Raw genomic sequence first — 24300 nt, 5'->3', positions numbered from 1 at the left:
GATATCTCTAGTGGGTGGATAGTGTGGATATCTCTAGTGGGTGGATAGTGTGGATATCTCTAGTGGGTGGATAGTGTGGATATCTCTAGTGGGTGGATAGTGTGGATATCTCTAGTGGATAGTGTGGATATCTCTAGTGGATAGTGTGGATATCTCTAGTGGGTGGATAGTGTGGATATCTCTAGTGGGTGGATAGTGTGGATATCTCTAGTGGGTGGATAGTGTGGATATCTCTAGTGGGTGGATATCTCTAGTGGGTGGATATCTCTAGTGGGTGGATAGTGTGGATATCTCTAGTGGGTGGATAGTGTGGATATCTCTAGTGGGTGGATAGTGTGGATATCTCTAGTGGGTGGATAGTGTGGATATCTCTAGTGGGTGGATAGTGTGGATATCTCTAGTGGGTGGATAGTGTGGATATCTCTAGTGGATAGTGTGGATATCTCTAGTGGATAGTGTGGATATCTCTAGTGGGTGGATAGTGTGGATATCTCTAGTGGATAGTGTGGATATCTCTAGTGGATAGTGTGGATATCTCTAGTGGGTGGATAGTGTGGATATCTCTAGTGGGTGGATAGTGTGGATATCTCTAGTGGGTGGATAGTGTGGATATCTCTAGTGGGTGGATAGTGTGGATATCTCTAGTGGATAGTGTGGATATCTCTAGTGGATAGTGTGGATATCTCTAGTGGATAGTGTGGATATCTCTAGTGGATAGTGTGGATATCTCTAGTGAGTGGATAGTGTGGATATCTCTAGTGGGTGGATAGTGTGGATATCTCTAGTGGGTGGATAGTGTGGATATCTCTAGTGGGTGGATAGTGTGGATATCTCTAGTGGATAGTGTGGATATCTCTAGTGGGTGGATAGTGTGGATATCTCTAGTGGGTGGATAGTGTGGATATCTCTAGTGGGTGGATATCTCTAGTGGGTAGATAGTGTGGATATCTCTAGTGGGTGGATAGTGTGGATATCTCTAGTGGGTGGATAGTTTGGATATCTCTAGTGGGTGGATAGTGTGGATATCTCTAGTGGATAGTGTGGATATCTCTAGTGGATAGTGTGGATATCTCTAGTGGATAGTGTGGATATCTCTAGTGGATAGTGTGGATATCTCTAGTGGGTGGATAGTGTGGATATCTCTAGTGGGTGGATAGTGTGGATATCTCTAGTGGGTGGATAGTGTGGATATCTCTAGTGGGTGGATAGTGTGGATATCTCTAGTGGGTGGATAGTGTGGATATCTCTAGTGGGTGGATAGTGTGGATATCTCTAGTGGGTGGATAGTGTGGATATCTCTAGTGGGTGGATAGTGTGGATATCTCTAGTGGATAGTGTGGATATCTCTAGTGGGTGGATGGTGTGGATATCTCTAGTGGGTAGATAGTGTGGATATCTCTAGTGGGTGGATAGTGTGGATATCTCTAGTGGGTGGATAGTGTGGATATCTCTAGTGGGTGGATAGTGTGGATATCTCTAGTGGGTGGATAGTGTGGATATCTCTAGTGGATAGTGTGGATATCTCTAGTGGATAGTGTGGATATCTCTAGTGGGTGGATAGTGTGGATATCTCTAGTGGGTGGATAGTGTGGATATCTCTAGTGGGTGGATAGTGTGGATATCTCTAGTGGGTGGATATCTCTAGTGGGTGGATATCTCTAGTGGGTGGATAGTGTGGATATCTCTAGTGGGTGGATAGTGTGGATATCTCTAGTGGGTGGATAGTGTGGATATCTCTAGTGGGTGGATAGTGTGGATATCTCTAGTGGGTGGATAGTGTGGATATCTCTAGTGGGTGGATAGTGTGGATATCTCTAGTGGATAGTGTGGATATCTCTAGTGGATAGTGTGGATATCTCTAGTGGGTGGATAGTGTGGATATCTCTAGTGGATAGTGTGGATATCTCTAGTGGATAGTGTGGATATCTCTAGTGGGTGGATAGTGTGGATATCTCTAGTGGGTGGATAGTGTGGATATCTCTAGTGGGTGGATAGTGTGGATATCTCTAGTGGGTGGATAGTGTGGATATCTCTAGTGGATAGTGTGGATATCTCTAGTGGATAGTGTGGATATCTCTAGTGGATAGTGTGGATATCTCTAGTGGATAGTGTGGATATCTCTAGTGAGTGGATAGTGTGGATATCTCTAGTGGGTGGATAGTGTGGATATCTCTAGTGGGTGGATAGTGTGGATATCTCTAGTGGGTGGATAGTGTGGATATCTCTAGTGGATAGTGTGGATATCTCTAGTGGGTGGATAGTGTGGATATCTCTAGTGGGTGGATAGTGTGGATATCTCTAGTGGGTGGATATCTCTAGTGGGTAGATAGTGTGGATATCTCTAGTGGGTGGATAGTGTGGATATCTCTAGTGGGTGGATAGTTTGGATATCTCTAGTGGGTGGATAGTGTGGATATCTCTAGTGGATAGTGTGGATATCTCTAGTGGATAGTGTGGATATCTCTAGTGGATAGTGTGGATATCTCTAGTGGATAGTGTGGATATCTCTAGTGGGTGGATAGTGTGGATATCTCTAGTGGGTGGATAGTGTGGATATCTCTAGTGGGTGGATAGTGTGGATATCTCTAGTGGGTGGATAGTGTGGATATCTCTAGTGGGTGGATAGTGTGGATATCTCTAGTGGGTGGATAGTGTGGATATCTCTAGTGGGTGGATAGTGTGGATATCTCTAGTGGGTGGATAGTGTGGATATCTCTAGTGGATAGTGTGGATATCTCTAGTGGATAGTGTGGATATCTCTAGTGGATAGTGTGGATATCTCTAGTGGATAGTGTGGATATCTCTAGTGGGTGGATAGTGTGGATATCTCTAGTGGGTGGATAGTGTGGATATCTCTAGTGGGTGGATAGTGTGGATATCTCTAGTGGGTGGATAGTGTGGATATCTCTAGTGGGTAGATAGTGTGGATATCTCTAGTGGGTGGATAGTGTGGATATCTCTAGTGGGTGGATAGTGTGGATATCTCTAGTGGGTGGATGGTGTGGATATCTCTAGTGGGTGGATGGTGTGGATATCTCTAGTGGGTGGATGGTGTGGATATCTCTAGTGGGTGGATGGTGTGGATATCTCTAGTGGGTGGATAGTGTGGATATCTCTAGTGGGTGGATAGTGTGGATATCTCTAGTGGGTGGATAGTGTGGATATCTCTAGTGGATAGTGTGGATATCTCTAGTGGGTGGATGGTGTGGATATCTCTAGTGGGTGGAAACTGTGGATATCTCTAGTGGGTGGATATCTCTAGTGGATAGTGTGGATATCTCTAGTGGATAGTGTGGATATCTCTAGTGGATAGTGTGGATATCTCTAGTGGATAGTGTGGATATCTCTAGTGGGTGGATATCTCTAGTGGATAGTGTGGATATCTCTAGTGGATAGTGTGGATATCTCTAGTGGGTGGATGGTGTGGATATCTCTAGTGGGTAGATAGTGTGGATATCTCTAGTGGGTGGATAGTGTGGATATCTCTAGTGGGTGGATAGTGTGGATATCTCTAGTGGGTGGATAGTGTGGATATCTCTAGTGGGTGGATAGTGTGGATATCTCTAGTGGGTGGATAGTGTGGATATCTCTAGTGGGTGGATAGTGTGGATATCTCTAGTGGGTGGATAGTGTGGATATCTCTAGTGGGTGGATAGTGTGGATATCTCTAGTGGGTGGATAGTGTGGATATCTCTAGTGGGTGGATAGTGTGGATATCTCTAGTGGGTGGATAGTGTGGATATCTCTAGTGGGTGGATAGTGTGGATATCTCTAGTGGGTGGATAGTGTGGATATCTCTAGTGGGTGGATAGTGTGGATATCTCTAGTGGGTGGATAGTGTGGATATCTCTAGTGGGTGGATAGTGTGGATATCTCTAGTGGGTGGATAGTGTGGATATCTCTAGTGGGTGGATAGTGTGGATATCTCTAGTGGGTGGATAGTGTGGATATCTCTAGTGGGTGGATAGTGTGGATATCTCTAGTGGGTGGATAGTGTGGATATCTCTAGTGGGTGGATAGTGTGGATATCTCTAGTGGGTGGATAGTGTGGATATCTCTAGTGGGTGGATAGTGTGGATATCTCTAGTGGGTGGATAGTGTGGATATCTCTAGTGGGTGGATAGTGTGGATATCTCTAGTGGGTGGATAGTGTGGATATCTCTAGTGGGTGGATAGTGTGGATATCTCTAGTGGGTGGATAGTGTGGATATCTCTAGTGGGTGGATAGTGTGGATATCTCTAGTGGGTGGATAGTGTGGATATCTCTAGTGGGTGGATAGTGTGGATATCTCTAGTGGATGGATAGTGTGGATATCTCTAGTGGGTGGATAGTGTGGATATCTCTAGTGGGTGGATAGTGTGGATATCTCTAGTGGGTGGATAGTGTGGATATCTCTAGTGGATGGATAGTGTGGATATCTCTAGTGGATGGATAGTGTGGATATCTCTAGTGGATGGATAGTGTGGATATCTCTAGTGGGTGGATATCTCTAGTGGGTGGATAGTGTGGATATCTCTAGTGGGTGGATATCTCTAGTGGGTGGATAGTGTGGATATCTCTAGTGGATAGTGTGGATATCTCTAGTGGGTGGATAGTGTGGATATCTCTAGTGGATAGTGTGGATATCTCTAGTGGGTGGATAGTGTGGATATCTCTAGTGGATAGTGTGGATATCTCTAGTGGGTGGATAGTGTGGATATCTCTAGTGGATGGATATCTCTAGTGGGTGGATATCTCTAGTGGGTGGATAGTGTGGATATCTCTAGTGGGTAGATAGTGTGGATATCTCTAGTGGGTGGATAGTGTGGATATCTCTAGTGGATAGTGTGGATATCTCTAGTGGGTAGATAGTGTGGATATCTTTAGTGGGTGGATAGTGTGGATATCTCTAGTGGGTGGGTAGTGTGAATATGTGACTTAGTGCGGACATCTGTTAAAGCTCAGACACACCGGGAGGATTGTCACAGTTCTTGGCATTTCTGAACAGAGTGTCGGCAGTCAATCTCTTTTTGTGTTCACACATCAAAGACCTTAAAGTAGTCAGCCAATCATGTTAATTTACTCCAAACCAGAAGGTGGCGGTAGTGTTTGGCATATCCATATGTGCTGTTTATGGTCTAGTCAATGTTATTAGCTATTGCTATTGTTGTAGAGAGCCCATGTTGAAACTAGCCAGATGGCCACAACTATATAACGAGCTAGTAGGATGACAAACTGAATTCACTCTCTATAATCCCATACTGCCAGTGGCAGCCCATACTATCTATAATCCCATACTGCCAGCCCATAGCCAAATGTTTATCTAACTAGCTAGGTTAAGGGTTCATGGCTAGGTTAAGGGTTTAGGGTTGGGTTTAGGGTTGGGTTCGGGTTGGATTTAGGGTTGAGGGTTTTTTCTTCTCATTTTGTCTGTCATAGTTGAAGTGTACCTATGATGAAAATTACAGGCCTCTCTCATATTTTTAAGTGGGAGAACTTGCACAATTGGTGGCTGACTAAATACTTTTTTGCCCCACTGTACTTCCAGACCCAAATGAGAGAACACCTGACCATTTTACTCGCCCTAGCAGAGCTGGTTAGGCTGTTTTCATGTTATCCAGAGAGTTGGTGACTGCAATTGTGCTGCTGGCAACAATTTAATTACACTTTCTTGACAATATTTACTGACACCGGCTATATTTAACGGGTGTTTAGTGTTCATAAATTCGTCAGTTATTCTGCGCTCTGGCACACTAAAACGAGAATGCTATGAAATCGGAGTTGCTAGCCAGAGCGAATTTACACGCTACGCCAATCCACAGTTGTCGCAGTGACATCATGAACATTCTGTTGAAATGGTAACTTGCATAGTGTTTTTTTGGGGGGTTTAGACATGTAGCTAGCTAGCTAAAAAAGTAATCATAATACCAAATTATGACGTTACTACCCTGCATGAATCTACAGGTAGATAACCAACCAGGTTCAATGTTAGCTAGCATTAGGCTATAGCTAGCTAGCATTAGGCTATAGCTAGCTAGCATTAGGCTATAACCAGCAATGTAAATGGCTCTGAGATACGTGTATGATTTGTGTAGTAATATTATTGTAACTTCGGATAGGGAGCAAGCCAGCTAACGTTAGCTAGCTAGCTAACAGTACACTTGAAATGAAAACGACTTTCTGAGAAAATTAGAAACGTGTAATATCAGAAAATGTAGCTAGCTAGACTATCTTACCCTTATACAGGGATGGACGCCTCTCACTCTGTCGCGGATGGTTGCCCTTTAGTTTGAAGATGTAATCCAGATACAGGTGTTTTATACAACAGCCTTTTATGTGTGTTCTCTTTTCGACTCTGTCTGCATATTTGCAATCAAATGTCTGAATTTTCTCCGTCTCCTTAGCCAATCATACTCTAATTCCGCTGATTTCAATACTCGGTCCTCCAGGAAATGGAGAGCAACACTGATGCAGTTCTTTCAAAAACTCTGCGTCAGAAAGGATTACCTGGACATACTGACCAGCTCATATTATAGACAGGATTACCTGGACATACTGACCAGCTCATATTATAGACAGGATTACCTGAACATACTGACCCGCTCATATTATAGACAGGATTACCTAGACATACTGACCAGCTCATATTATAGACAGGATTACCTAGACATACTGACCAGCTCATATTATAGACAGGATTACCTGGACATACTGACCCGCTCATATTATAGACAGGATTACCTAGACATACTGACCAGCTCATATTATAGACAGGATTACCTAGACATACTGACCAGCTCATATTATAGACAGGATTACCTGGACATACTGACCAGCTGATGTTATAGACAGGATTACCTGGACATACTGACCATCAGGTTATAGACAGGATTACCTGGACATACTGACCAGCTCATATTATAGACAGGATTACCTGGACATACTGACCCGCTCATATTATAGACAGGATTACCTAGACATACTGACCAGCTCATATTATAGACAGGATTACCTAGACATACTGACCAGCTCATATTATAGACAGGATTACCTGGACATACTGACCAGCTGATGTTATAGACAGGATTACCTGGACATACTGACCATCAGGTTATAGACAGGATTACCTGGACATACTGACCATCAGGTTATAGACAGGATTACCTGGACATACTGACCGTCATATTATAGACAGGATTACCTGGACATACTGACCATCATATTATAGACAGGATTACCTGGACATACTGACCCGCTCATATTATAGACAGGATTACCTGGACATACTGACCAGCTCATATTATAGACAGGATTACCTGGACATACTGACCAGCTCATATTATAGACAGGATTACCTGGACATACTGACCAGCTGATGTTATAGACAGGATTACCTGGACATACTGACCATCAGGTTATAGACAGGATTACCTGGACATACTGACCAGCTCATATTATAGACAGGATTACCTGGACATACTGACCATCATATTATAGACAGGATTACCTGGACATACTGACCATCATATTATAGACAGGATTACCTGGACATACTGACCAGCTCATATTATAGACAGGATTACCTGGACACACTGACCATCATATTATAGACAGGATTACCTGGACATACTGACCAGCTCATATTATAGACAGGATTACCTGGACATACTGACCATCATATTATAGACAGGATTACCTGGACATACTGACCCGCTCATATTATAGACAGGATTACCTGGACATACTGACCATCATATTATAGACAGGATTACCTGGACATACTGACCAGCTCATATTATAGACAGGATTACCTGGACATACTGACCAGCTGATGTTATAGACAGGATTACCTGGACATACTGACCAGCTCATATTATAGACAGGATTACCTGGACATACTGACCAGCTCATATTATAGACAGGATTACCTAGACATACTGACCATCATATTATAGACAGGATTACCTGGACATACTGACCAGCTCATATTATAGACAGGATTACCTAGACATACTGACCATCATATTATAGACAGGATTACCTGGACATACTGACCATCATATTATAGACAGGATTACCTGGACATACTGACCATCATATTATAGACAGGATTACCTGGACATACTGACCATCATATTATAGACAGGATTACCTGGACATACTGACCAGCTCATATTATAGACAGGATTACCTAGACATACTGACCATCATATTATAGACAGGATTACCTGGACATACTGACCAGCTCATATTATAGACAGGATTACCTGGACATACTGACCAGCTGATATTATAGACAGGATTACCTGGACATACTGACCATCTCATATTATAGACAGGATTACCTGGACATACTGACCAGCTCATATTATAGACAGGATTACCTGGACATACTGACCATCATATTATAGACAGGATTACCTACACATACTGACCAGCTCATATTATAGACAGGATTACCTGGACATACTGACCAGCTCATATTATAGACAGGATTACCTGGACATACTGACCAGCTCATATTATAGACAGGATTACCTGGACATACTGACCATCATATTATAGACAGGATTACCTGGACATACTGACCCGCTCATATTATAGACAGGATTACCTGGACATACTGACCAGCTCATATTATAGACAGGATTACCTGGACATACTGACCATCATATTATAGACAGGATTACCTACACATACTGACCAGTTCATGTTATAGACAGACACGTGCTACATGGCAGACCAATCCGAATTCATCTCTCAGCATGTCCAGCCCACTCATTTTCTCAGCCAATCATAGCTTGCGGGAAGGTTGCTGGCTATTTCCGTGGCTAAACCAACTTGGCTAGTAATTATTTTTTCCCTCGTATTTACAGATGACATACAAGTTTTCTATTATGGCACATGAAAGTTCACACGTTCCAGAAGGCATTTATGTAAAAAAAAAAATGCATTTTGATAAATCAGTTAACGTTCAAATTGCCCTCCTGTGACGTAGTGATGCCTAGTTTCCTGTAAAGAGTCACATTTGTTCCTAGTCATTAGCTAGATCAGTGCATCCCAAACTGTTTCAGTCATGGCCCCCTTTCATTACATTGACATTTTAGTCATTTAGCAGACGCTCTTATCCAGAGCGACTTACAGTAGAGTGCATACATTTCATTACATTTTACATACTGAGACAAGGTTATCCCTACCGGCCAAACCCTCACTAACCCGGACGACGCTATGCCAATTGTGCGTCGCCCCACGGACCTCCCGGTTGCGGCCGGCTGCGACAGAGCCTGGGCGCGAACCCAGCCCAGCCTGGGCGCGAACCCAGCCCAGCCTGGGCGCGAACCCAGAGACTCTGGTGGCGCAGCTAGCACTGCGATGCAGTGCCCTAGACCACTGCGCCACCCGGGAGGCACATGGGGAACATCAAGGGGCCAGAGTTCTGGTCCAGAAGCCCGGTTTCGACTACTCCTGCAACTTTGCTCCCGGCCCAGAAAAATAATTTCCATAAAGTCAGATTTGAACATTTCTAATTCCACTTTAATCATCATCTTTTGTACAGAAAACATCCATTGATTTTTTTTTTCTCTCGAAATAATTGTCGCTAAGGGCCATTTCTTTTCCATCACTCACAGCCCGGAAATATTTAACATTTTATATTCACCCAATGTCTGTCGTGTTTTATGGATGACGTTGTCGGTGCTGTTGAAATAAGAAATACATGTGGTTCTGGATGTATTCTTAGGGTGATAATTAGGTTTCATAAGCATGAGGTCTTTTCCCCCCACAATTCTGGTCTTCACATTTGTTTTCTAAACATAAATAAGGAGCATAGACGGGCTTTTCTTGCTTTGTGTTAGGATTTCCCTGCTCTGTCTATGTATGACTAAGAAACCAGGTATTCCCAGCTATATAGTAACCGTATGTGTTTGTCTCCTAGTATCTTGTAGAGGTCAGGGGTCATTGGAGCTGTGAGGTGTCAGTGGTAACATTCCTTCCTGGTATGGTGTGGGTTCCGTGTTCTAGAATACCCACCATGTGTTCAGATGGCTCTGGTTTGAGTTCCAAATGATACCCTATTCCCTATGTAGTGCACTATTCACCAGGGCCCGTAGTTCTGAGAGTCCTGGTAATGATACCCTATTCCCTATGTAGTGCACTATTCACCAGGGCCCATAGTTCTGAGAGTCCTGGTAATGAACAGACTTAACAGACTGAGTAACAAAGACAGCTGGATTCAAGTCTTTGCAGAGAGTCCTGGTAATGAACAGACTGAGGGACAAAGACAGCTGGACTCAGGTCTTTGCAGAGAGTCCTGGTAATGAACAGACTGAGAAACAAAGACAGCTGGACTCAGGTCTTTGCAGAGAGTCCTGGTAATGAACAGACTGAGAAACAAAGACAGCTGGACTCAGGTCTTTGCAGAGAGTCCTGGTAATGAACAGACTGAGGAACAAAGACAGCTGGACTCAGGTCTTTGCAGAGAGTCCTGGTAATGAACAGACTGAGGGACAAAGACAGCTGGACTCAGGTCTTTGCAGAGAGTCCTGGTAATGAACAGACTGAGAAACAAAGACAGCTGGACTCAGGTCTTTGTAGAGAGTCCTGGTAATGAACAGACTGAGGGACAAAGACAGCTGGACTCAGGTCTTTGCAGAGAGTCCTGGTAATGAACAGACTGAGGGACAAAGACAGCTGGACTCAGGTCTTTGCAGAGAGTCCTGGTAATGAACAGACTGAGTAACAAAGACAGCTGGACTCAGGTCTTTGCAGAGAGTCCTGGTAATGAACAGACTGAGAAACAAAGACAGCTGGACTCAGGTCTTTGCAGAGAGTCCTGGTAATGAACAGACTGAGGGACAAAGACAGCTGGACTCAGGTCTTTGCAGAGAGTCCTGGTAATGAACAGACTGAGAAACAAAGACAGCTGGACTCAGGTCTTTGTAGAGAGTCCTGGTAATGAACAGACTGAGGGACAAAGACAGCTGGACTCAGGTCTTTGCAGAGAGTCCTGGTAATGAACAGACTGAGTAACAAAGACAGCTGGACTCAGGTCTTTGCAGAGAGTCCTGGTAATGAACAGACTGAGAAACAAAGACAGCTGGACTCAGGTCTTTGCAGAGAGTCCTGGTAATGAACAGACTGAGGGACAAAGACAGCTGGACTCAGGTCTTTGCAGAGAGTCCTGGTAATGAACAGACTGAGAAACAAAGACAGCTGGACTCAGGTCTTTGTAGAGAGTCCTGGTAATGAACAGACTGAGGGACAAAGACAGCTGGACTCAGGTCTTTGCAGAGAGTCCTGGTAATGAACAGACTGAGGGACAAAGACAGCTGGACTCAGGTCTTTGCAGAGAGTCCTGGTAATGAACAGACTGAGAAACAAAGACAGCTGGACTCAGGTCTTTGCAGAGAGTCCTGGTAATGAACAGACTGAGGGACAAAGACAGCTGGACTCAGGTCTTTGCAGAGAGTCCTGGTAATGAACAGACTGAGGGACAAAGACAGCTGGACTCAGGTCTTTGTAGAGAGTCCTGGTAATGAACAGACTGAGGAACAAAGACAGCTGGATTCAGGTCTTTGCAGAGAGTCCTGGTAATGAACAGAGTGAGGAACAAAGACAGCTGGACTCAGGTCTTTGCAGAGAGTCCTGGTAATGAACAGACTGAGGAACAAAGACAGCTGGACTCAGGTCTTTGTAGAGAGTCCTGGTAATGAACAGACTGAGAAACAAAGACAGCTGGATTCAGGTCTTTGCAGAGAGTCCTGGTAATGAACAGACTGAGGGACAAAGACAGCTGGACTCAGGTCTTTGCAGAGAGTCCTGGTAATGAACAGACTGAGGGACAAAGACAGCTGGACTCAGGTCTTTGTAGAGAGTCCTGGTAATGAACAGACTAAACAGACTGAGGTAAACCACTTTCTGATGGTTCTGATCCTTGGGTGTCAGGAACACATTGGACTGATCTTGTCTCCAATTACACCCTATTCCCTATTATAGTGCACTACTTTTGACCAGGGCCCTATTCCCTATATAGTGCACTACTTTTGACCAGGGCCCACTGTAGCACCTTAGGGTGCCATTTGGGATTTTGAGTTTTCATTTAGTTCAGACAACGTTAGAGTAGGAAACTCTGTCTTCCTGTCACCACTATCCACGCTTGTTGCTCCTGCATGTACCATCAGTTCTGATGATACAAACTGCCTATCCTCCAGCCCAATCCTCCTGCACTATCCTCCAGCACCAAAGATAGCAGGATGTATCCTCCAGCACCAGAGAGAGCAGGATGTATCCTCCAGCACCAGGGGTGGCAGGGTGGATCCTCCAGCACCAGAGAGAGCAGGATGTATCCTCCAGCACCAGGGGTGGCAGGGTGGATCCTCCAGCACCAGGGGTAGCAGGGTGTATCCTCCAGCACCAGGGGTAGCAGGATGTATCCTCCAGCACCAGGGGTAGCAGGGTGGATCCTCCAGCACCAGGGGTAGCAGGGTGGATCCTCCAGCACCAGAGGTGGCAGGATGTATCCTCCAGCACCAGGGGTAGCAGGGTGTATCCTCCAGCACCAGAGAGAGCAGGATGTATCCTCCAGCACCAGAGAGAGCAGGATGTATCCTCCAGCACCAGAGAGAGCAGGATGTATCCTCCAGCACCAGAGGTAGCAGGGTGTATCCTCCAGCACCAGGGGTAGCAGGGTGGATCCTCCAGCACCAGGGGTAGCAGGATCGATCCTCCAGCACCAGGGGTAGCAGGGTGTATCCTCCAGCACCAGGGGTAGCAGGATGTATCCTCCAGCACCAGGGGTAGCAGGGTGGATCCTCCAGCACCAGGGGTAGCAGGGTGGATCCTCCAGCACCAGGGGTAGCAGGATGTATCCTCCAGCACCAGGGGTAGCAGGGTGTATCCTCCAGCACCAGAGGTAGCAGGATGTATCCTCCAGCACCAGGGGTAGCAGGATGGATCCTCCAGCACCAGGGGTAGCAGGGTGTATCCTCCAGCACCAGAGGTAGCAGGATGTATCCTCCAGCACCAGGGGTAGCAGGATGGATCCTCCAGCACCAGAGAGAGCAGGGTGTATCCTCCAGCACCAGAGGTAGCAGGATGTATCCTCCAGCACCAGGGGTAGCAGGATGTATCCTCCAGCACCAGGGGTAGCAGGATGGATCCTCCAGCACCAGAGAGAGCAGGGTGTATCCTCCAGCACCAGAGGTAGCAGGATGTATCCTCCAGCACCAGGGGTAGCAGGATGGATCCTCCAGCACCAGAGAGAGCAGGGTGTATCCTCCAGCACCAGAGGCAGCAGGATGTATCCTCCAGCACCAGAGGTAGCAGGATGTATCCTCCAGCACCAGGGGTGGCAGGGTGTATCCTCCAGCACCAGGGGTAGCAGGGTGTATCCTCCAGCACCAGAGGTGGCAGGATGGATCCTCCAGCACCAGGGGCAGCAGGATGTATCCTCCAGCACCAGGGGTAGCAGGATGGATCCTCCAGCACCAGGGGTAGCAGGATGGATCCTCCAGCACCAGGGGTAGCAGGATGGATCCTCCAGCACCAGGGGCAGCAGGGTGTATCCTCCAGCACCAGAGGCAGCAGGATGTATCCTCCAGCACCAGAGGCAGCAGGATGTATCCTCCAGCACCAGAGGCAGCAGGATGTATCCTCCAGCACCAGAGGCAGCAGGATGTATCCTCCAGCACCAGAGGCAGCAGGATGTATCCTCCAGCACCAGAGGCAGCAGGATGTATCCTCCAGCACCAGAGGCAGCAGGATGTATCCTCCAGCACCAGAGGCAGCAGGATGTATCCTCCAGCACCAGGGGCAGCAGGATGTATCCTCCAGCACCAGGGGTAGCAGGATGGATCCTCCAGCACCAGGGGTAGCAGGATGGATCCTCCAGCACCAGGGGTAGCAGGATGGATCCTCCAGCACCAGGGGCAGCAGGGTGTATCCTCCAGCACCAGAGGCAGCAGGGTGTATCCTCCAGCACCAGAGGCAGCAGGGTGTATCCTCCAGCACCAGAGGCAGCAGGGTGTATCCTCCAGCACCAGAGGCAGCAGGATGTATCCTCCAGCACCAGAGGCAGCAGGATGTATCCTCCAGCACCAGAGGCAGCAGGATGTATCCTCCAGCACCAGAGGCAGCAGGATGTATCCTCCAGCACCAGAGGCAGCAGGATGTATCCTCCAGCACCAGAGGCAGCAGGATGTATCCTCCAGCACCAGAGGCAGCAGGATGTATCCTCCAGCACCAGGGGCAGCAGGATGTATCCTCCAGCACCAGGGGCAGCAGGGTGTATCCTCCAGCACCAGGGGCAGCAGGATGTATCCTCCAGCACCAGGGGTAGCAGGATGGATCCTCCAGCACCAGGGGTAGCAGGATGGATCCTCCAGCACCAGGGGTAGCAGGATGGATCCTCCAGCACCAGGGGCAGCAGGGTGTATCCTCCAGCACCAGAGGCAGCAGGATGTATCCTCCAGCACCAGAGGCAGCAGGATGTATCCTCCAGCACCAGAGGCAGCAGGATGTATCCTCCAGCACCAGAGGCAGCAGGATGTATCCTCCAGCACCAGAGGCAGCAGGATGTATCCTCCAGCACCAGAGGCAGCAGGATGTATCCTCCAGCACCAGAGGCAGCAGGATGTATCCTCCAGCACCAGAGGCAGCAGGATGTATCCTCCAGCACCAGAGGCAGCAGGATGTATCCTCCAGCACCAGAGGCAGCAGGATGTATCCTCCAGCACCAGAGGCAGCAGGGTGTATCCTCCAGCACCAGAGGCAGCAGGATGTATCCTCCAGCACCAGAGGTAGCAGGGTGTATCCTCCAGCACCAGAGGCAGCAGGGTGTATCCTCCAGCACCAGGGGCAGCAGGATGTATCCTCCAGCACCAGGGGCAGCAGGGTGTATCCTCCAGCACCAGGGGCAGCAGGGTGTATCCTCCAGCACCAGGGGCAGCAGGGTGGATCCTCCAGCACCAGGGGCAGCAGGGTGGATCCTCCAGTACCCAACATTTCAGTGTGCTCTAAAACATGGTTAAAAAGCTCTGATGATGATTCCATTGCTCTTCATGTTTGTAATGTTTACATTTGGGCCGAAGAAGGGAGGCGGTGTAGCAATTCATGTGACAAACAACTTTAAGGCGACCCAATCTCCCAATGTCTCGCTTCCCATGCAATTTGAGCTACTGGTTTTAAATCTGAATATTTCCCAGAATGTTAATTTCTATGTTGTAAGGATCTATTGGCCATCCCCCTGCCACAGCGGGAGAAATCTTTACTGTCTCTGATCTATTAGCTCCATTATAACCTCTGAAATAGTGATGCTGGCTGATTGCATGTATTGATCTGAACTTAATCCAACTGATTTCTGAGCCCACTCGTTAGAATGTAAAGAATCCTGCTAAATCTACTCCGATCAAATCAAATTGTATTAGTTACATGCGCCGAGGTGTAGACCTTACAGGGAAATGCTTACTTACGAGCCCCTAACCGACAGTGAAGTTAAAATAATGGGCCGTTCGCACTACCCTCTGTTGTGCCTTGTGGTCAGAGGCTGAACAGTTGCCGTGCCAGGCAGTGGTGCAACCGGTCAGGATGCTCTCGATGGTGCAGCTGTAGGATCTGAGGACGCAAGTTAAATCTTTCCAGTCTCCTGAGGGGGAATAGGCTTTGTCATGCCCTCTTCATGACTGTCTTGGTGTGTTTGGACCATGTTAGTTTGTTGTTGATGTGGACATCAAGGAACTTGAAGCTCTCAACCTGCTCCACTGCAGCCCCGTCGATGAGAATGGGGGCGTGCTCGGTCCTCCTTTTCCTGTAGTCCACAATCATCTCCTTTGTCTTGATCACGTTGAGGGAGAGGTTGTTGTCCTGGCACCACACGGCCAGGTCTCTGACCTCCTCCCTATAGGCTGTCTGGTTGTTGTCGGTAATCAGGCCTACCACTGTTGTGTCATCAGCAAATTGAATAATGGTGTTTGAGTCGTGCCTGGCCGTGCAGTCATGAGTGAACAGGGATTACAGGAGGGGGCTGAGCACGCACCCCTGAGGGGACCCGTGTTGAGGATCAGACCCCTTGACTTTTCCCACATTGTTTTACGTTACAGCCTTATTCTAAAAGGGATTAAATGCTTCCCCCCCCCATCAATCTACCCACAATACCCCATAATGACATAATGACATCACAATACCCCATAATGACATCACAATACCCCATAATGACACCACAATACCCCATAATGACACCACAATACCCCATAATGACACCACAATACTCCATAATGACACCACAAGACCCCATAATGACACCACAAGACCCCATAATGACACCACAAGACCCCATAATGACATAACAGGTTTTTTGACATTTTTGCAAACATTCCAAATTCAAGGTCCCCAAGAACACAGTGGCCTCCATCATTCTTAAATGGAAGAAGTTTGGAACCACCAAGACTCTTCCTAGATCCGGCTGCTTGGTCAAACTGACCAATCAGGGGAGAAGGGCCTTGGTCAGGGAGCTGATGCCTCAGCAATGCTACTCTGCTGGTGTGGCTCCCGTGGGCTCTGCAATGCTACTCTGCTGGTGGCAGAGCCTTCAGGGAAGTCAATGGGCGTGTCCCAGATGGCTCCTATTCCCTACAATAGGGCCCATCTGTTCAAAAGTAGTGCACTATTTAGGTGATAGGCTGCCATTTTTGGGAAACATAATTGATTCCTACAGTCAGATTTAGCTGAGTCTGCAGAAAGCAGAGGGTTAAAGTGGATTGATATTCAGTGTTATTTTGAATCCACATGAATTATTGTTCTGCACTCTCTGCTCTGAATAAATCTCTCTCTCTCTCTCCTTCCTTCAAGGTGATTTTAACCATCAGGGGATTTCCTGACAGACTGAGGGCAGTGAGCTTGGCTGCCCAGCTATACTACACCAAAGGTAAGACATTATAATGTACATATCTAATGCTGTACACAAGTGTTGCATGGTATACCAAAACGTTGGTACTTTCTCTATAGTATTTTATCGAATGTGTGTGTGTGTCTCTCTCATATATTTATTTACTATTATTGTCACCTGTTAGTTTGATGCTGGGGGTGAGTGTAACCGATGTGAAATGGCTAGCTAGTTAGCGGTGGTGCGCGCTCTGAGACCTTGATGCTGGGGGTGGGTGTAACCGATGTGAAACGGCTAGCTAGTTAGCGGTGGTACGCGCTAATAGCCTTTCAATCGGTGACGTCACTCGCTCTGAGATCTTGAAGTAGTGGTTCCCCTTGCTCTGCAAGGGCCGCGGCTTTTGTGTAGCGATGGGTAACGATGCTTCGTGGGTGACTGTTGTTGATGTGTGCAGAGGGTCCCTGGTTCGCGCCCGTGTCGGGGCGAGGGGACGGACTAATGTTATACTGTTACATTGGTAACTATCTTGATGCATATCTGTATTCCCAGTCATGTGACATCCATAGATTAAGGCCTAATGAATTTATTTGAAATTGACTGATTTCTGTAACTCAGTAAAATCTTGGATATTGTTGCATGTCGCATTTGTATATTTTTTATTCAGTGTCAAGTTTGTCCAAAGCTGTCATCAAGGCAAAGGGGTTGGCTACTTTGAAGAAACTCAAATCTAAAATATATCTTGGTTTGTTTAACACTTTTTTTGGTTACTACATGACTCCATATGTGTTATTTCATAGTTTTGACGTCTTCACTATTATTCTACAGTGTAGAAAATAGTAAAAAATAAAGAATGAGTAGGTGTTTTAAAATGTTTGACTGGTAGTGTATTTAAACAGGGTAGTTGTGCAGTATGGGTTGGGGAGGTGGAGGCCTTGGTTGATGGCTCTATGGTTTGGTCTGCGGTGCTTTCATGTTTCCCACCAGAAGTGCCTGCAGTCATGTACATTAGCTAATGTGATCACTGGCATGAGTTCTTCCCTGAAACGGTAAATATAATTATTGGCATCGAATTATCTCCCACAGTGGGTGCGTGGCTGCGTGGCTGCGTGGCTGCGTGGGTGCGTGGGTGCGTGGGTGCGTGGCTGTGTGGCTGTGTGGCTGTGTGGCTGTGTGGCTGTGTGGCTGTGTGGCTGTGTGGCTGTGTGGCTGTGTGGCTGTGTGGCTGTGTGGCTGTGTGGCTGTGTGGCTGCGTGGCTGCGTGGCTGCGTGGCTGCGTGGCTGCGTGGTCAGTAGTAATCCTATGCAGAGATTGTCTCTGAGGCACATGTAGCTAGGCAACCCCCTGCATTTGCCTTGGCAGGCTAGAGCCAGTGTGAGAGAAACATGCTATCAAATGTTTTGTTTTATGAAACTAAATAAATATTTCACTCTGACCCACAAAACGTATTTGCTAAATTCATGACAGTGTTGTTAGACAAATCAATGAAAGTGAACTTCAAAATGTGATATAGTTGTATTGGAATTAGCAGCTGTTGTTGGTGAGTAATGAATCTGCTTCTGCCGGGACTTACTGCATCGCTATCGAAAGCAGTTTATTTGGTTACTGAAGTCCCCTCTACCTCTTGATTGGTTACTGAAGTCCCCTCTACCTCTTGATTGGTTACTGAAGTCCCCTCTACCTCTTGATTGGTTACTGAAGTCCCCTCTACCTCTTGATTGGTTACTGAAGTCCCCTCTACCTCTTGATTGGTTACTGAAGTCCCCTCTACCTCTTGATTGGTTACTGAAGTCCCCTCTACCTCTTGATTGGTTACTGAAGTCCCCTCTACCTCTTGATTGGTTACTGAAGTCCCCTCTACCTCTTGATTGGTTACTGAAGTCCCCTCTACCTCTTGATTGGTTACTGAAGTCCCCTCTACCTCTTGATTGGTTAGACGCTATTCTTGTTCTGATTTGAGGTTTGAAGAGCAGAGAAATAGAAGATGTTGTACCCTCTAACATGTTGTTGGCAAAGTGGCCAAAGTTACTAATTTGTGTCAAAAGTTGCGTTTACAGTGAATGGAATGTTAGAGGGAATTTCACGATGGAACCTTTCAGAAAATTGTGTAAATCCCTTGAAAGTGGATGAAGATGGACAAAATTAATGACTCTAAGCTTAATAATGTAAAAAAGTATATAAGATACACTACATGACCAACGGTATGTGGACAACTGCTCGTTGAACATCTCATTCCAAAATCATGGGAGTTAATTATGGAGTTGGCCCCACCCTTTAATGCTATAACAGCCTCCACTCTTCTGGGAAGGCTTTCCACTAGATGTTGGAACATAGCTGCTATAACAGCCTCCACTCTTCTGGGAAGGCTTTCCACTAGATGTTGGAACATTGCTGCTATAACAGCCTCCACTCTTCTGGGAAGGCTTTCCACTAGATGTTGGAACATTGCTGCTATAACAGCCTCCACTCTTCTGGGAAGGCTTTCCACTAGATGTAGGAACATTGCTGCTATAACAGCCTCCACTCTTCTGGGAAGGCTTTCCACTAGATGTTGGAACATTGCTGCTATAACAGCCTCCACTCTTCTGGGAAGGCTTTCCACTAGATGTTGGAACATTGCTGCTATAACAGCCTCCACTAGATGTGGGAACATTGCTGCTGTAACAGCCTCCACTCTTCTGGGAAGGCTTTCCACTAGATGTTGGAACATTGCTGCTATAACAGCCTCCACTCTTCTGGGAAGGCTTTCCACTAGATGTTGGAACATTGCTGCTATAACAGCCTCCACTCTTCTGGGAAGGCTTTCCACTAGATGTTGGAACATTGCTGCTATAACAGCCTCCACTCTTATGGGAAGGCTTTCCACTAGATGTTGGAACATTGCTGCTATAACAGCCTCCACTCTTCTGGGAAGGCTTTCCACTAGATGTTGGAACATTGCTGCTATAACAGCCTCCACTCTTCTGGGAAGGCTTTCCACTAGATGTTGGAACATTGCTGCTGTAACAGCCTCCACTCTTCTGGGAAGGCTTTCCACTAGATGTTGGAACATTGCTGCTATAACAGCCTCCACTCTTCTGGGAAGGCTTTCCACTAGATGTTGGAACATTGCTGCTATAACAGCCTCCACTCTTCTGGGAAGGCTTTCCACTAGATGTTGGAACATTGCTGCTATAACAGCCTCCACTCTTATGGGAAGGCTTTCCACTAGATGTTGGAACATTGCTGCTATAACAGCCTCCACTCTTCTGGGAAGGCTTTCCACTAGATGTTGGAACATTGCTGCTATAACAGCCTCCACTCTTCTGGGAAGGCTTTCCACTAGATGTTGGAACATTGCTGCTATAACAGCCTCCACTCTTCTGGGAAGGCTTTCCACTAGATGTTGGAACATTGCTGCTATAACAGCCTCCACTCTTATGGGAAGGCTTTCCACTAGATGTTGGAACATTGCTGCTATAACAGCCTCCACTCTTCTGGGAAGGCTTTCCACTAGATGTTGGAACATTGCTGCTATAACAGCCTCCACTCTTCTGGGAAGGCTTTCCACTAGATGTTGGAACATTGCTGCTATAACAGCCTCCACTCTTCTGGGAAGGCTTTCCTCTAGATGTTGGAACATTGCTGCTGTAACAGCCTCCACTCTTCTGGGAAGGCTTTCCACTAGATGTTGGAACATTGCTGCTATAACAGCCTCCACTCTTCTGGGAAGGCTTTCCACTAGATGTTGGAACATTGCTGCTGTAACAGCCTCCACTCTTCTGGGAAGGCTTTCCACTAGATGATGAGACATTGCTGCTATAACAGCCTCCACTCTTCTGGGAAGGCTTTCCACTAGATGTTGGAACATTGCTGCTATAACAGCCTCCACTCTTCTGGGAAGGCTTTCCATTAGATGTTGGGACATTGCTGCTATAACAGTCTCCACTCTTCTGGGAAGGCTTTCCACTAGATGTTGGAACATTGCTGCTATAACAGCCTCCACTCTTCTGGGAAGGCTTTCCATTAGATGTTGGGACATTGCTGCTATTACAGCCTCCACTCTTCTGGGAAGGTAGGAAACCCCCCTGATGTACTGTAAGCTACGGTAGGACACCCCCCTGATGTACTGTAAGCTACGGTAGGACACCCCCCTGATGTACTGTAAGCTACGGTAGGACACCCCCCTGATGTACTGTAAGCTACGGTAGGACACCCCCCTGATGTACTGTAAGCTACGGTAGGACACCCCCCTGATGTACTGTAAGCTACGGTAGGACACCCCCCTGATGTACTGTAAGCTACGGTAGGACACCCCCCTGATGTACTGTAAGCTACGGTAGGACACCCCCCTGATGTACTGTAAGCTACGGTAGGACACCCCCCTGATGTACTGTAAGCTACGGTAGGACACCCCCCTGATGTACTGTAAGCTACGGTAGGACACCCCCCTGATGTACTGTAAGCTACGGTAGGACACCCCCCTGATGTACTGTAAGCTACGGTAGGACACCCCCCTGATGTACTGTAAGCTACGGTAGGACACCCCCCTGATGTACTGTAAGCTACGGTAGGACACCCCCCTGATGTACTGTAAGCTACGGTAGGACACCCCCCTGATGTACTGTAAGCTACGGTAGGACACCCCCCTGATGTACTGTAAGCTACGGTAGGACACCCCCCTGATGTACTGTAAGCTACGGTAGGACACCCCCCTGATGTACTGTAAGCTACGGTAGGACACCCCCCTGATGTACTGTAAGCTACGGTAGGACACCCCCCTGATGTACTGTAAGCTACGGTAGGACACCCCCCTGATGTACTGTAAGCTACGGTAGGACACCCCCCTGATGTACTGTAAGCTACGGTAGGACACCCCCCTGATGTACTGTAAGCTACGGTAGGACACCCCCCTGATGTACTGTAAGCTACGGTAGGACACCCCCCTGATGTACTGTAAGCTACGGTAGGACACCCCCCTGATGTACTGTAAGCTACGGTAGGACACCCCCCTGATGTACTGTAAGCTACGGTAGGACACCCCCCTGATGTACTGTAAGCTACGGTAGGACACCCCCCTGATGTACTGTAAGCTACGGTAGGACACCCCCCTGATGTACTGTAAGCTACGGTAGGACACCCCCCTGATGTACTGTAAGCTACGGTAGGACACCCCCCTGATGTACTGTAAGCTACGGTAGGACACCCCCCTGATGTACTGTAAGCTACGGTAGGACACCCCCCTGATGTACTGTAAGCTACGGTAGGACACCCCCCTGATGTACTGTAAGCAGCTGGAGCAGCAGCAGCATCCTGTTAGGGATGTCATATAGAACACTGGTGGACTCCTACTGGTGGACTCCTCCTCTGGCCCAGTGTTTCTCCTCCTGTTAACTCCTTCCTCCTTCTCATCCCCCATCTCTTCCTCTGTCCTCCAACTGACTGGCTGCGATACAGCTCTGACTGGCTGGGATAGAGCTCTGACTGGCTGGGATAGAGCTCTGACTGGCTGGGATAGAGCTCTGACTGGCTGGGATAGAGCTCTGACTGGCTGGGATAGAGCTCTGACTGGCTGGGATAGAGCTCTGACTGGCTGGGATAGAGCTCTGACTGGCTGGGATAGAGCTCTGACTGGCTGGGATAGAGCTCTGACTGGCTGGGATAGAGCTCTGACTGGCTGGGATAGAGCTCTGACTGGCTGGGATAGAGCTCTGACTGGCTGGGATAGAGCTCTGACTGGCTGGGATAGAGCTCTGACTGGCTGGGATAGAGCTCTGACTGGCTGGGATAGAGCTCTGACTGGCTGGGATAGAGCTCTGACTGGCTGCGATAGAGCTCTGACTGGCTGCGATAGAGCTCTGACTGGCTGCGATAGAGCTCTGACTGGCTGCGATAGAGCTCTGACTGGCTGCGATAGAGCTCTGGGATGCATTTCACTCTGCTGTGATCTGTTGGTTAGGTCATAATTGTAGAATACAATGGGTTCTCAATGACTGATTTGCATTTCTTTAACTAATCAATTAAATGCTGTTGTGGACCTGTGGAGGGCAAGGGAGAGAGGCTACCCTGACGGGGTGAGGCTACCCTGGCGGGGTGAGGCTACCCTGGCGGGGTGAGGATATCTGTAGAGGACAAGGGAGAGAGGATACCCTGGCAGAGAGAGGATAGCTGTGGAGGACAATGGAGAAAGGATACCTGGCAGAGAGAGTATACCTGGCAGAGAGAGGATAGCTGTGGAGGACAATGGAGAGAGGATACCTTGGCAGAGAGAGAATATCTGTGGAGGACAAGGGAGAGAGGTACCCTGGCAGAGAGAGGATATCTGTGGAGGACAAGGGAGAGAGGTACCTGGCAGAGAGAGGATAGCTGTGAAGGACAAGGGAGAGAGGATACCTGGCAGAGAGAGACGATAGCTTTGGAGGACAATGGAGAGAGGATACCTTGGCAGAGAGAGAATATCTGTGGAGGACAAGGGAGAGAGGTACCCTGGCAGAGAGAGGATATCTGTGGAGGACAAGGGAGAGAGGTACCCTGGCAGAGAGAGGATAGCTGTGAAGGACAAGGGAGAGAGGATACCTGGCAGAGAGAGGATAGCTGTGGAGGACAATGGAGAGTGGATACCTTGGCAGAGAGAGAATATATGTGGAGGACAAGGGAGAGAGGTACCCTGGCAGAGAGAGGATAGATGTGAAGGACAAGGGAGAGAGGATACCTGGCAGAGAGAGGATACCTGGCAGAGAGAGGATAGCTGTGGAGGACAATGGAGAGAGGATACCTTGGCAGAGAGAGAGAATAGCTGTGGAGGACAAGGGAGAGAGGTACCTTGGCAGAGAGAGGATATCTGTGGAGGACAAGGGAGAGAGGTACCCTGGCAGAGAGAGGATATCTGTGAAGGACAAGGGAGAGAGGTACCTTGGCAGAGAGAGAATATCTGTGGAGGACAAGGGAGAGAGGTACTCTGGCAGAGAGAGGATAGCTAGATTGGTTTTCTCTCCGTTCGTCTAGTGATTGACTGGCTGGTATACAGCTCAGAGATACATTTCACTGTGCTGTGCTGCCCTGGATCTGCTGAGTAGGAGGGAGGGAGAGAGAGAGAGAACAATATCCTGTCAGAGAGTGGCTAGCAGAGACTAGGGGGGGCCTCCCAACCGGCACACTGTTCCCTACATAGTGCACTGCTTTTGACCAGAGCCCTGGGTGAAAGTAGTGCTCTTTATAGGGAATAGGGTGCCATTTGGGACACCTTTTGGTTGGAGAGGCTTCAGCTCCACCAGGCCATTAGAATGTAGTCCAGAGACCAGCCCCAGGGTTCAGCTGTCTGAGTTACCTCTGGAGCGCTGACTGCTGGTGGGCTTTTGTGGTCCGTTACGGTGTGAACGTCGTGTATTAGTGTTACTCCTGCTAAGGAGAGCACCACCGCCACGTCAGGCTAGGGAGAGCACCACCTCCGTCAGGCTAGGGAGAGCA

At 47.7% G+C, this 24300-nt stretch overlaps 1 protein-coding gene across 1 annotated transcript in view; it reads left to right on the top strand.

The window, feature by feature from the left end:
- Window positions 1-24300, top strand: part of LOC129812713 (ras-associated and pleckstrin homology domains-containing protein 1-like) — a 262711-nt gene that overhangs the window by 47808 nt on the left and 190603 nt on the right. The window contains exon 2 of the mRNA XM_055864530.1: window positions 16823-16898. The gene's annotated coding sequence lies outside the window, so the exon portion shown is untranslated. The remainder of the gene's footprint in view (window positions 1-16822; window positions 16899-24300) is intronic.

This window comes from Salvelinus fontinalis, chromosome 16, assembly GCF_029448725.1.
Source record: "Salvelinus fontinalis isolate EN_2023a chromosome 16, ASM2944872v1, whole genome shotgun sequence".
In the NCBI taxonomy this organism is placed as follows: Eukaryota; Metazoa; Chordata; class Actinopteri; order Salmoniformes; family Salmonidae; genus Salvelinus; species Salvelinus fontinalis.
Note: the sequence above shows the minus strand (reverse complement) of the source record. Positions and strands in the feature narration are given on the sequence as shown.